This window comes from Ursus arctos, unplaced genomic scaffold (assembly GCF_023065955.2).
Source record: "Ursus arctos isolate Adak ecotype North America unplaced genomic scaffold, UrsArc2.0 scaffold_23, whole genome shotgun sequence".
Classification (NCBI taxonomy): domain Eukaryota; kingdom Metazoa; phylum Chordata; class Mammalia; order Carnivora; family Ursidae; genus Ursus; species Ursus arctos.
The window spans coordinates 45,633,798-45,648,643 of NW_026622908.1; the positions used below are offsets into that span (position 1 = coordinate 45,633,798).

The window sequence follows — 14,846 nt, forward strand, 5'->3', positions numbered from 1 at the left end:
TGGGAGCAGAAGTCCCTCCGTCTGGCCTCCAGCTCCCAGCGCGCCGGAGGGGTGCGGGCTCCCACCTCGGCGGGTGGTCGGCTGTGGCAGACGTTTGCAACAGCGACTGTAGTCCACTGCCCTCCTGGCATCCGCACCCGTGGCCCCCCTGTACACATGGCCACGTGCACGGAGCTCCACCCACCCACCCCCGCCTGAGAGCCTGGACGGTCCTGGCGATGCTGACCCGCAGTGACGGCGTCAATGACACTGTGCCAGTCCGAGTCTGGATCTCAGGAGGCCTTGCTCCGGAACGGTGCACGGCTGCCCGATCCACAGGCCCCATCGGCCTGCTGGACGACGAGACATGTGCGGCCCGGGCATCCGCGCCGACCTGCAGGTGGTCCGCCAGCCGCCGCTGGAGACAGCAGATGGAGTCTGGCCGAGGAGAGCAGCGCCTCCCAGTGGAGCCCGGCCAGCCTGCTCCTCTACGCGGCCGTGTGGCAGATGGTTACGGTCCCTGTCATGGAGAGCTGGGGCTGCGTGGCACGCAGAGAACGTCCCGTGAGTTCCGTCAGCTCCGTGACTTTAGGAAGCTCCCTCGACCCTTCGGCAGTGGTTGCACCATCCGTGAGATGCACAGGACGGGCCTCCCTTTCCCGGGGCCACTGCAAGAGTCCCACCGGTGACCACGAGCAAACGCACTGGGAGGTTCACGGCGCAAGGCAACAGGTGGAAACGTCGGGGTTGGAAGGCAGTCTGGAAAGCGTCTTTTTCTAGGGTCAGCAGAGCTTCCTGTGGGGTTGGCTGTGGGAATGCAGAGTCTCCCCGGCTTCTGAATACTTCCTGAGGTTTCTCAGGCTGAGGTGGGGGTTGCACGCTTTGTGACGGAAGAGGCACTGCCATCCGGCAGCAAGCATCCCGGTTGCTGGGGCCATAGAGAAGGTGCTGGAACTCTGGCTCTACAGCCAGGCCCACGGCCACGACACAGTTCTTGCCCTCGGGCAAGACTTCCGTCCTGATGAGCTGCTTCCTTGTTTGCAGAGTGGGTGCTGCACCCCAGCTCTGCACCCCTCGAGGCAGGCAGGAAGTGGGGAGCACACAGAGCAGGCTGAACTTCGGGACACTCTGAGTTATGGCTCCGGATAGGACACCACTTCCTCCTACGGGATCGGCTGTGCCCATGAATGTTCAGCTGCTGGCTGGGCACAGACTTCTTTTCCACCGTGACATCCTACGGGGGCCGTGGGCTGCTTGCGTCCCTCTGTGCCCCAACATCGACATTAAAAGGGAACGTAGAAAACAACAGGACAGTTCTCCTCACGTGGGAAACGGAGGCAGAGGGGTCTCCTGACCACTTTGTTAGCTCGTCAAGAGTTACTCACAGGGCTTGACAAAGGCATTTCCGTGTTTACTGTTCTGTGCTGTCAATGCTTTAAATAAGGAGAATAAAGGAACACACAAGCATTCTGTGCCGGGGCAAGAACACGCAGGTGCGTTTGGAGCCCGGCCCTTCCCCGCTCCCTGTTTACTATCACCATAGAGACTGAGTCACGGGTACGATCAGCTGGCAGGGAGGGCAGAGCCTGGTTCCTAACACAGGGGAGGTGCCCCCCGTCAGGCACCCCACCTGGTCGCTGAGGACACGGGGGCATCCCACCCCTCCACGGATGTCCGTGATAAGCGGGGAGAAGTGGCAATCCCTTCTCAGCCCGTGGGTGGCCCGAGGTGCTGTGGTCCGGGAACAATCACGCTCAGCTCATCCAGGGGACGGCAGCCCTCCGACAGCCACTTAACTTGGGACACCCTGGCAGCCGGCCCCTCGCCTATTTGCCAGGCATGCCTGGGACATGTTGTTAGAAGTAGGGCCAAATGCTAGGGCTCCAAGAAACCTGAAATGAAAACCACAGCTCCAGGGCATCCGGGAGGAACGGGTCCAGGCTCGTTAGCTGGTCGGGCAAAGAACATTTATTTCCACCCAATCAGCACATCTGCCTAGAAACAAACAAGGTCAAAGCAAGCGCGTTCACATAACACAGATGATGGGCGGTCTTTTCGTTATCCGAGGTGCCCTGTTGGAATTACTGGGTCACCCCAAACTCACCTTTCTTTAAAGAAAAACAAAAGCGAGTTCCAAACAGATTTAAGTTACACTCGGACCCGTGTGCGTACCCGGTGCCCACGTAGGGGCTGCAGCCAGCAACGCCCACAGGGGGCTCAGGGAGACGATCCTCAAAGCGTGGGATGGGTGGATTGGCAGGGGCTCGGTGCCGGTGCGGAGGAAGGAACAGAGCAGGGACCGCGGCTGTAGTGTTGAGGGGTCCCCAAGACACTGTGCGGGCACAGAAGCCAGACACAACCGGCTCATACTGCATGACACCACTTACACAGTGTCCAGAACAGGCCAATCCGCGGAGGCAGAAGTGGTGGCGGCCAGAGCCGGGTGGGGGGCGGGGGCGTGTCCGCTCACGGGGACGGGGTTTCCCGTAAGCGCGAGGAGCACGCAGCGGAACCAGACGGCGGTGGTGGCTGCCCAACTCCGTGAGCGCGCCAAACGCTGCCGACTGCGCACTTTCAACGGCTGGGTGTTACGGTATTCAAATTACGCCTCGACGTGGTGTCCTGAAGCAGCAGCAAGGTGCGTGGGTGGGCCCGTGCCAGATGGCTTCGCTTCCAATCCTGCTTTGCCATGGATGGCTTCGAGACTCTGGGTGAGCCACGGGCCCCTCCGTGCCCTGGTTTCCTCATCTGCCACGGTGCCCACCCCGGGGCACAGGCGCGGGGCCACAGACGAGCAGGGAACTTCCCACCAGCCGCTATTACTTTCATTACCTCTTATCAACCGTGGGCAGCATGCGGCCCCTGGACCTGGGCCGGAACGGACTCCCTCTCTGGGGGGCCTCCTAGACCCTTCGGAGCCCACCCGCTGGGCATGCATCTGCTCAACAAACCCCCAGGCCTTGCACGGCTAGGCTCAATCGCCCCTTCCCTGTGCCTCCCCACTGCATCCCTACTGGCTCCCATCTCCCGTTTCATGAACTCTCCTTCCAAGAACGGCCTGGACCTACTGCTGTGTCCGGGACCTCTCTTCTCAACCCTTCCCACGTCTGGTTGTTGTTTTATGGAGGCGGAAATCACATAATATATAAAACTAGACATTTCAGACTGCAGTTCACAGAGGCACCCACAGAGCATGCAACCACCACGTCTATCTACGTCCAGAATATTCTCATCACCCTAAAAGGAGACCCGGGCCCATTAGCAGCCACTCCCTGCTATGGACTGAGTTGTGTCCTCCTCCCACATTCACGTCAAAACCACCACTCCCAGTGTGACCGCAGCTGGAGACGGCCCTTTACGGAGGTGATTAAGGTTAAATGAGGCATGAGATAGGGCTGGGGTCCTTACGAGGAGAGGAAGGGACACAGAGCTCTCCACGCGCCCACAGAGGAAAGGCCACGTGAAGACACAGCGAGAGGCGGCCGTCGGCAACAGGAAGAGGACCGTCCCCAGGAGCTGAATTTGCTGCTACCTTGATCGTGAGTTCCACCCTCCGGAGGAGAAATTAATGTTCCCTGACCACGTCCCCCGAACTACCCTGATCCGTGGTACTTTGTTACGCAGCCTGGGCTGACGGAGACGCTCCCCACCCCTCCGCCGCCCCAGCCCGGCAACTGCTCAGCTGTTTTCTGTCCCCGTGGATCCGCCTGTTGTGGATGTTTCCCATCGGTGGGCCCACGTGACCCATGGCCTCCTGTGCCCGGCTTCTTGCACCCCGTGCAGTATTTCGAGGGTCGCCCACATCGCAGCGGGCACAGTGCTTCGTGTCCCCTCACGGCTGACTGATACCCCGTGGTCTACGTGGGCTGCATTTGCGGACCCAACCCGGTGGTTGTTTCTGCCCGTGGCTATCGTGAATAACGCTGCTAGGAACACAGGTATCCGTGTACCTGTCTGAGCACCTGTCTTAAATCCTACTGGAATCTCTTCTGTCTCCAGCCCTCAAAATGAGATTTCATGCCAGCTCCCGTCCAGGTGCCCAGTGGGCACGCGGCAGAGGCGAGCTGTCAACATGTAGTCTTTGCTGCCACTGTCCCCCCCCTTCCTCCAGGATGCACTCCTCAGGGCGCCCTCTGGCCTCACTCCATCAGAAGCCCGGAGCCATCCCAGCAACGCCTGACCCATCACGCGGCTTCTCTGCTGAGATCCCTGCATGGCGCACCGGCCCCTCTGAGCAGCCCCGCGATCCTCTCCCCAGCATGCTACAGTCACGACGTCGCCCGGCGGGAACGCCCTCACGCCAGGTCTGCGTGCCTCGCTCCCTCGTTTCCTTCAAGCTCAATATCCTGCCTCAGAGTAGCTGCCTCTGACCACCCCCGGCGCAGCCCGCTCTCCCCTTCCCTCCCCTGCACTCCCGCCCCCGGCAGGTCCCTGCAGGTCCCGGCTGTGCTGGTGGCATCGCACTCCGTGCGAGCACCTCTTTGCCGAAGGAATGAGTCTGAGTGAGCCTCTGCGCGTCGGATGCCGCCGATGGAGGCATGACTAAGCCCAGATGAGGGCACGGGTGCTGGAGAGACAGACGCGGAACAGATAATCAAAACAGAGTGGGCTCGGCTGTGACAGAGAGACGTGTCATGCACTACGGGCACAGCCGGCAGCGCTGGCAGTGACGAGGGCTGTGCCGGAAGTGCAGACGGGAAGGGCGGTCCCCACAAGGTCTTGCAGGATGAGTAGGAGTTTGGCAGATGGATAAGGAAGGGAAGGGTGTCCCAGGCAGGAGGAACAGCACAGAGACCCAGAGGTATGAAAAAAGTTGGCATTTTTTCCCAGACGCAAAGAGCTGAAGGGCTGGTCTTATTGACAATAACAATTCTTATTAACAATTAATGCTTCACATGGTTCGTCTTGTCAAGTACTCACTCTGAGCCTGTGTGTGTATAATGAACATCTTCATTTTAAGGATGGGGAGGGTGAGACCTTGAGAGGACCCCCCCCCCCCCCCGCTTTCCAGAAGCTTCACAATTATTCGAAGCAGAGCCAGGATTAGACCAGGGGCTCGGACTGGCCACCACAGGTTCCTGGGCAGGCGTCTGCAAACCAGGGCTGCCGCCTGCTCTGTCAGTGAGATTCTGCTGGGACACAGACACCTGCTGGCGGCGGGCTGTCCGGGACTGCTTTTGTGCAATAATGCAGCGGGGGAGCTGTGGCCCCAACAGACATATATTTGCTCTCTGGCCCACCAAGCACTGTTTGTGGAACCCTGGCCTGGGCGGGGGGTGATGAGGCTGGACAAATGGCCGGGAGCAGGGGGTGCCCACTGGGACTGGGGCTCAGGAAAGGGGGCTGGTGTGGGGCCTGAGAAGAGGGAGGTGCAGAAGGAGGGTCGGGCCGGGCCAGGGTTGGGTCCTCTGCAGGAAGTGATGGGGAGGAGATACAGAGGTGGGGGGGTGCGACTCCCCCACCACTTGCTACCCAGGCATCTCTGCTGGGTCCGGCCTGCACCTGGCCAGGGGGCACCAGGAAACAGAGCAGACTGTGTCTCACTGTTGACATGCTCCCAGCAGAAGGCAGGAGCGTAGTGACGGGGGACAGAGGAACACCAGCCAGAGCCCGGAGCTCCGTCAGCAGGAGGAGGGCCAGGGGAGGCTGGGCGCCATCCCAGCTGTATGGCCAGGAGGAATGCTGGGCGGGAGGCACAGCCCAGGCGAAGGTATGAAGGCCTGACCCCCACCGGGCGCCATGAACGAGCCTTCCCTAAGTGAGAAGGTAGCTGAGCCGGTCGGCTTGGGAACGTTTTGCCTGATGCTTCTGCACAGCTGTTGACGAATGAGAATAATTAAATCTGAGAGATGCTGAAGGAACATGTGGAGGCCACACTTGGAAGACGTGTCTAGAAGCCCATCTCGTAAGGAGTGACAGGGAGCAAGGACAGCCCCTCTCTCCTTGCCCAGTGCGGCCACGCCTGCAGTTGGTGGGAAAGATCCGGTCGAGCTGAAGTCCAAGCTCTCCAAGGACAGGGAGTCCTTCAGCTGGTCCTTGCTAAGGATCCAGTGGTCTAGCGCCAGGCAGGGCTGGGGAGTTGGGGGGCACAGCCCGTGCACCTGCCAGCCGGAGGCCCTGGGACTCCCAGAGGCCGAAGGGGCAGCTGCCAGCCCTGCCTCCTGGAGGCCAGAGGGCAGCCTGGGGACCACCGTGTCTGACCCCGGAGAGGAGGGCTGGCCCTGGGCCTTCCCAGTGACCGCCCAGGAGAGGAGGACCCCTAGGGAAGGACTTCCTGCCACCACACTCCTCAGGGCTCCCCCGCCTCCCCAGGGGGCATCCCTGCCATGAACAGAGCGCATGCCTGCCCTGTGGCTGGGAATGGCAAGATATTTTAAGCAGTGTATGGGGAGTTCTGCGTTACCCTGGAGATGGGGCGGATGCAGGCTTCGGCAGCCACAGCGCATCTGTGCCCAGCAAGAGGCCTGTATTGAGTCTGGGTTGGAGGGGCCACCGGTCCCTTCCATCATGGAGGCCAGCGTGGGAAGGCAGAGGTGGCTGTGGCCGCCCTGGGGAGGGAAGCGAGACCCAAGCCTGGCCCGGGTCTGAGGCTCGGTGGTAAAGGACCCAGCTGAACCCAGTAGCACAGGAACGGCAGTGGCCGCTGGCCAGGACCGAGGCGCTCTGGAGCCACACCTGCGTGCACCTGCAGGCTCTGTACAACCACTTGGTGGCTGCAGGCAGGTGTGGAGGCCCATTCACTGATCCGGGAAATAGCAACTGGGGGCTTCTCCTGAGCCATGAACGTGACCTTATTTGGAAGAGGGGTCTTTGCAGGGTTACCCAGGTGGGCCCTAAATTTAATGTCAGGTGTCCTTGTAAAAGACAGAAGAGAGACACACAAACACGGAGAAGCCACGGGGCCACGGATGCAGAGGCTGGAGGGACAGGGCCCCAAGCCCAGGGCCGCCCGGGCCGCCCCAGGATGGTGACAGTGAGCGACGTTCATTAGGGACATCTTGGGGCCAGGCACACTCCAAGCACTTCACAGGAGGGCGCATCGGATGCCACAAAGCCTTCTGAGCTTAGGAGGCATTTCTGCCATCCAGCCCACTGTGCAGATGAAGACCCGAGCCCTCCAGGCTCCAGTGACCAGGACACCCCCCGAGGAAGAAGGGGACCGGGGCCTGCAGCCTGACATCAAGTTGTGCCCATGGGCGAGGCGTGTGCTGGACACCAGGATGCCATGAGATGCCGCACAGGGGGCTCCGGGGAGGGGAGCGGGTGTTATCAGAGGCTGCAGCCCATCCATGGAAGGTGTCACCTGGGCAGGTGCAGCAGGAGCAGGCATGGGACGGGCATCCTAGTGCGAGTCTCACAGAGGAACGGTGTGGGCTGCTACACCTGTTGGAAGGGTCCGGAAACCTCCGCCGGTTTTACTCCACGCTGTCCTTACTCAAATTCTGTGACTGCGGCCACCCGAAGCGGCCACTCAGCCCCTCGCCCCCCATCCGCCCTTGTCCCACCCGCGTCTCCTCTGAGAGCTCTGGCTCTTCGGCTCTCATTCACGCGGTTCCCATTCGTGCTTCGGTGCTCAGCTCCAAGGCTCATCCTTGGTGACAATGGCCCTGGGCAGAGACCCTTGACGCCATGGTCCTCCCAGCTCCTCCCAACCCGTCTCAACATGGCCCCTGTCCCACCCTGACCCCAGTATTTTGTCACTGACTGCTAAGGGCTGAATGTCTGTGTCTCCCCAAATTTCTATGTTGAATACAGGGCCTCTGGGAGGTGGTCAGGGTCAGATGAGGTCTTGGGGGGGGGGAGCGTGGTAGGATTAGTGCCCTTCTAAGAAGAGCTCTCGCCCTCTGCCCCATGGAGGCACCTCAAGACCCGGTCTCCCAGACGTCCCAGCTGAAATGGGGTGTCGGCCAGCTCTGTGTCCCCGGAGCACCTGCCTCATGCTGGGGGCTGCACTGTGTGCTCCAAAGTTAACCCTTCCGAGCCTCCCAGCAGCCTCATGAAGGAGGTGGGACTGTGCCCCCAGTCACAGATGGGGGAACCAACCCGTGCAGATGATTCTGACACGAGTGGTGACCTGCCTATCCCTGACCCTCAGTACTGACGTCCTCGTGATGGCCACACAGTATGTCTGCGGCAGGAGGGGCCTAAGGGCTGCCCGGAAAGTGATCGGGAGGACTAGGGTCCCTGAACTGTGGCGTAGACACCTGCCCTCCCTGGGGTCTTGGGGACAGAATGAATTTCCCATGGCGCCTTTCCCCCAGACCACACTCCCAGGGCATGGCTGCTCACAGAGTGGTGGCCGTGTCCCTGTGGACAGGTGGCACCATGTGCCAGGGAGTGCCCGAGGCAGCACCCAGGGCTGCTGACACCTGTGTCCTCCCTGGACGCCTCCTCTCCCTGGCACTGCGGCGTCTGTAAACGCTTCTCTGTGCTGACTGGCCAGGGAGGCGGCCGGGCCCCAGATGGCGGGCCTGCGGGACAGCCAGCCCGGGCGGGGCCGCGGCCACTCCACCCACAGACTCTGCCATCTCCAACGTTCAGAGGATGGATGCTTCCAGAATACAGGCTCTGTGGGGCCGGTTTTCCTGCACACAGATGGCGAGAAGGCCTATCATTTGCTCCTTGTCAGTAACGAAAGTTGGCACATGAGCAAAAAAACAAAAAATCCATTTGTTAATCTAGCCCCACGGTGGAAGTGCGCGACAGAGGCATTGCGGGGTGCTGAGTGGCGGCTCTGCTCCAGACCAGGCAAGGAAGGCCTCTCGGTGCCCCATGCCACGGGCCAGAGGCGGGGCTCGCCATGATACCAGCACCCACTCACATCCCCGTTACGAAGTCCTGGGAGGATGGCATGGTTCACCCGACAGGACAGGACCCCGAGGCCCAGAGAGGGACACTGAGCTGCCCGAGGTCACACGAGGAGTGAGCTCCCACTCCTCTAGGATCGGAGCCGTTGGCCTGGCTCCCTTCTGCGTGTTATGGCCAGATGGAGGAGGAGGGACCATCTGGAGCCACCCAGAACCCGGGGCTGGGTCTGGGGGAGTGGCAGGGTCTCGTAGGAAGCTCCCATCTTGGGCTCCCCTCATGGTCTCATTCCTCCCACCCACAGGGAAGAGCCTTATCTTCTTGCAAAATGAAGCCATGTGTTCTGAAGGGTGCATGACAAAAAAGAGAGGTTCCTTGTCACCACGGATAAAGGATTTTGGTCAAGAGCCATGAATGTCCTGTTGGAACTCAATTCTAGAAGGATCTTGGTGTCCTGATTCTCAGTGCCATGGCAAACCCTCCCCCGGGGGTCATGGGCTGCAACCAATGGCGTCTGAGAGCCCATGACAGGAACCTTCTGGAAGAGTCTCCAGTTTGAGTCTGGAGGAAGATCCATGAAGGAGGAGGGCTCGGGGCACCGTGGCCTACAGTGTCCACGGCTGAGGGTGCCTCGCCCAGCCACGGAAGCCTTGGTGTCGAGAGCGGTTTCACACGTCATGTGGTTGGACAAAAGTCTGCAAGTGTGTCGTCCAGACTCCACAGCAGCCATGGCGTGCATTCCAGGAGAAGCCTGGCAGAAACGCCATGGGTTTCAGGAATGCTGGGAGACGCGGCAGATCCTTAAATCAGAACCATCAAAGCTTTGGCGGGGACACAGAAAAATCCTGAGCCTGCCCTAAATATAAACACATGACCCGTTTAGTCTCTACAATGATGGGTTGTTCTTTCGTGCAGGTTAAAGGGGAGGGTAGGTATGTAGCACGTCCTAGGGGCCCAGAAAGAGGCGGCCTGCGTGGGGACCGGGAGTGAGGGGAGCACAGGCTTTCCCAGGGACTCTCCACAGGGAAGACCACTTGAGGCTCAACCCGGAAGCCCCTGGAGTCTGCAAACCTGCCTCTTTTGTTCTGCTCAGTTTAGGCCCCAATGCATCCTACTGCTCAAGAAATCAAGGGGCAGAGGGCTGCTCACGAGCCCCCAGTCACGCACACAGACCATCTCAAGACTGTGTACAGGGGTGAGGGAGCTGATGAACCAAATGCCCACCTTGCCAGAAAACACAGTGCTCTCAGGAGGTCGTGGTAAATTACGGCACAAGCTGCGAAACTGGCACTACACGCCTTCCGGTGACGTCCAAGGTCACGCAGCTGATGGGAGGCTCCCAGGTGCACGCACTCACTGCCCAGCTACCTGCCCCAGCCCCCAAGAGGGCCCTGCGGTCGCCCTACACGGTGATCCAGGACCAAGGAGGAAGAGAAGAGACTCTGCCTTCCAAGGAAGGGGTCTGTGGCCTGAGAGAAGGGCTTGTGGAGCAGAGCACCGAGACAGAACCGTGTGAACAGCCCTCAGGATTCAGAGGAGCAGGACTGTTGAGTTCCTCCCACCAAGGCGGTGGCTTCCCTGCCATCTTGGTTCTGACGCCTGATGGCGGCGACGTCCTACTTGGCCTGTTAGCCAATGACCTAGTGTGGCAGGTGTGTCCATGTCCACCAAGGGACCCGACCAACCAGTGACTAAGCCTCAGGGCGTGTGCCTGTGGGGCGCGCACAAACCCCAGATCCGGACCCGGCACGTCCTTCCCCCACCCTCTTCTCTCCCCTTCCCAGAGGAAAGCAGAAGGGCAACAGGGCCCTTCTCTCTTCACTTGCTCATCGCTAGGGCGGGGCCACAAACACAGCCTTTAATCCCCGACGGCCCCTTGCACACACCTCCTTAGCCCGTTAGCCTCTGTGCCCACACGGAGAGACTGTACGCTTTGTTTTGCTTCCCCACTCTAGGCTTGTAAGGGTGACGTCAGCCAGGGTTAAGTGGGTCCCACAGAGGCTGCAATAGGATGAATTATGTCCCCCAAATTCCCATGTTGAAGCCCCAACCTCCAGGATCCCAGAACCTGACCGTACCTGGAGATGGAGTCTTTATAGAGCTGACCAGGGTAACCTGAGGTCACCAGGGTGGCCCACCCTATGTGACCAGGGTCCTGACAAGCAGAGGGGATCAGGACACAGAGACACACAGAGGGACGACCCCGTGAGGACCCAGGGAGAGCACAGCCATCCACACATGAGGAGAGAGGCCTCAGGGGGACCCCGCCCTGCCCACACCTGCATCTCGGGCTTCAGCCTCCAGGGCGGGGAGACTGAGCGTGTGTCATTCAAGGCCTCTATCTGTGATGTTTGTTACAGCAGCCGAGGCCAACTGACGCCGAGCCCGCGCACGTCCCCCACTGCTGGTAAACCTGCACTGTGCCTCGATGTCCATTTCCTTATTTTAATTTTTAATTTTAGCTGCTGTTCTAATTGTTTCTCTGCACCTACCATGTAGCAGGCACTTTACATACATTCCTTCACGCCTTCCGGTAATCGTTCAAAGGAGCGCGATCCCCTGCGTTTACAGACGGAGAACAGGGCACGCAGCGACACAGAGTGATGCAACCAGGGCCGGAACCCAGGTGCGTCAGGTACCGCGATGGCCCTGACCTCGGCTTTCCCCTGGTGATTCCCCAGCGCCTAAGGAAAGGCCCCCTTTGATCCTGTGCGCCGTTGGTGGGAATGCAAACAGGTGCAGGCACTCTGGAAAACAGTACGGAGGTTCCTCAAGACGTTAAAAATAGAGCTACCCTATGATCCAGCAATCCCACTTCTGGGAATATATCCAAAGGAAACGAAATCATTCTGTCGTGGAGAATATCTGCGCTCCCCTGTTCACGGCAGCGCTGTTCTCAACAGCCAAGGTACGGGAACATCTAAGTGCCGATGGATGGACGAAGAAGACGTGGCATTTACACACAATGGCCTATTACTCAGCCTTCGCAACAACAGGGATGGAACTGGGGTGCTGTGTGAAGTCAGCCAGACCGAGAAAAACAAGTACCAAATGGTACCATTTATATGTGGGATCTAAAAAAAAAGAAAAAAAAAGGAGCTCGTAGAAACAGTAGAAAAGTGGTTAAGTGGTTGCCGGGGGCTGGGGAGGGGGCGGAGGAAATCGGGAGACGCTGTTGTAAGACGAATACGGCCTGAAGGTCTAACTGGAACAAGGAGACTATAGTTAATAACATTGTCTTGAGATAAGCTAAGAAAGTAGAACTTAAATGTTCTCACCAAAAAACATCAAAACCCCAAAGCACATACGTGCAGGCACGGCGTGCTACCGACTCGGTGGGGGAGCCCTTCCGCAACACGTATCTGTGCCCAGTCGGCACGTCGTATGTCCAAACACACGACGGTTTTATGTTGTAGCGGAAAAACGAGTCCTCTTTCGCTCCGCCCGAGACACACCGTGTCCGGAAGGTCATCGCACCTCGAGCGGCCGCATCTCAGGACGGACCAGCTATCAGTGTGCGAGCCAGGACGGTCTCCGACATGGTCAGGACAGAAGGTCTGGAAATCCTTTTAGAAGAGGTGCTCCTGAGGGAATCAGGGGTGTGTAGGTCAGAAAACAAAAAGTTGGGAGGAAATATGCCAACAAGTCCACTGTGTGTTTCTGAAAGGTGACGTAACAGGTGATTTTTATTTTCTAAAGACGTTTTCTATGATGAACATATTCTTTTTTTTTCAAAGATTTTATTCATCTACTTGACCAGGTGGGGGCAGAGCACAAGCAGGGGGAGCAGCAGGGAGAGGGAGAAGCAGGCTACGCAAGGAGCCCAATGCGGAACTCGATCTCAGGACCCCAAGATCATGCCCTGAGCCGAAGGCAGACGCTTTACTGACTGGGTCACCCAGGAGCCCCGATATATTATTTCTACTATAAGAAAAAGAACCCTAATCCAAGTTAAAAGAAAACCTCGGTGTTCTATCCCCAGCGCCTTGAGCAGCGCCCGACGTGGAGCAGGTGCTCGGTGAACAGAAAGAAAGGCTGGGCCCCCTGAGCCTTCACTTCACACCCACACGAATGAAAACTCTAAAAACCCACTGCACTGGGTTCTGATGATGACCCACCAGGGATGGGAACATGCAGTAGGTGCTCAATAAACGCTGGTGCATCACCCTGATCTCTGCTCTGTGTCGCCGTGGCCGGAGAACCCCCGTGCTAAGACCACCCGCCCTCTATCTCCAGTCCCTGAAGCGTTGGAGTTCTTTTCCGGGTCTCCTACATCCTGCAGTTGTAAACAGGGAGTAGTGGAAGCCCCCCCCCCCCCCCAGGGCGATGGCGTCAGAGAGCCTGGTACTGAAGTCCTTCTCCTCCCCCTCACCCCTGCCCTGTTTGATAGGCTCGGGCAGCAGCATCAGCCAGCCCAAGTTGTTTTTAATCACATGATTACCCAGGGTCTTTTGTTACTGACACGGTTTAATTGGAGCTGCAGCACTCCTACAGCGGAGCTGCTGGAGGACACGTCAGCTGGCAGGGCCTGGCAGCAGCAGACGGAGGGAGCCTGTCCCCGAAGCCAGCCCCTTCCCCAGGGGTGCTCCAGGCACCCCAAGCCAGTCTGGGCCCGTTCGGCAGACGGGAGAGAGCAGAGTCCCTCCACTGAGGGGAAGGTCCTGGAAGACCTGCAGGTGAGGGCAAGTGAGGATCACATGGAGACGAGTCACAGCCTAAGACTGTTTTGATGGGCAGGAAAGGAGAAGGAAGTTGATCTGCTCAGCCAATCATCTACCCACCCATCCTGTCTGTCCGTCCGTCCATCCATCCAATCATCCATCCATCCATACATCTATCCAATCATCTATCTACTCAACGACCCATCAGTCTATCCCATACATCCATCCACTTTCACTGTGTACCTACCAGGTACTGTCTTCCACCTTCAGACCCACTCAATTTCCCAGAGGTGCTGCCTACTCATCCAACCATCCCATCTAGCTCATCCATCCATCAACCCATCCACCTACCATCTGTCCATCTATCCATCCGTCCATCTATATGTTCATCCATTGATCCATCTACCATCTATGCGTCTATCCACCATTTACCCATCCATCCATGAATCCATCTACCCATCTAAACAACCACCCCCCATCCTTCTACCCACCCAGCCACCTAACCACACATCCATCCATCCCAAACATTCATCTACTGGGCACCGTGCACCTACCAGGTGTCTTCTTCCACCTTCAGACTCACTCAGCTTCCCAGAGGTGTCACCTACTCATCCATCTACCTCATCATCACATCTGTCTCATCCATCCATCCACCATCTATGTATCCATCTATCCATCAGTCCGTTCATTAACCACTTATCCATCTGACCATCCATACATCCATCCGTATGTCCATCCATCCACCATCCACCATCCATCCATCATCTATCCATCTGCCCACCCACCTGTCTACCACCTGACCACCCATCTATCCAACCCATACATTCCTTTGTTGTTCACTGAGCATCCAACAAATACGTTCTCTTACCTTTAAACCCACTCACTTTATAAAAAAACGGTGCCTACTCATTGCTCCCAGCTACTGGGAGTACTCCCTGTGCCCTCCCCACCTCCTTGTCTGGTCCCCTGCCAGACTTCTGACTTCCTCTTCACCCACTCCTAATCATAACTTGCGTGTCTGATGCCCACCCCCTCAAAGGAGGAAGGAAACTAACAGGACACCTACTATGTGCTGGGCACAGTCACTGCTGTTTTCTCACTCAGTGGTTCTCAAAGCTCACGAGGTACGATTTTCCAGGAGACAACCATCAAGGAGGAGAACAAGGACCGAGTGCTTGTTGGACTCTGGACTCAGGACTCCTTCTACGACCCCCAGTGCTCCCCCCACCCCGGGAAGAGGCCCTCACAGTGGTAGACTCTGAAAAGTCTCAAGGACAGACGCAGCGTCCAAGGTTCCAGATGCCCGCCCTGGTGCCCACGCTGTCCCAGCGGAGGGACGCACCTCACGGAGTCTCCACTTCCTCCTCTGTGAGACGGCACAAGGACACTCCTCCCTTAGGA

At 58.4% G+C, this 14,846-nt stretch overlaps 1 protein-coding gene across 6 annotated transcripts in view; it reads right to left on the reverse strand.

Annotated features, from left to right (window-relative positions):
- SHANK2 (SH3 and multiple ankyrin repeat domains 2) overlaps window positions 1-14,846 on the reverse strand; it is a 503,000-nt gene that overhangs the window by 204,278 nt on the left and 283,876 nt on the right. The window lies entirely within an intron of this gene.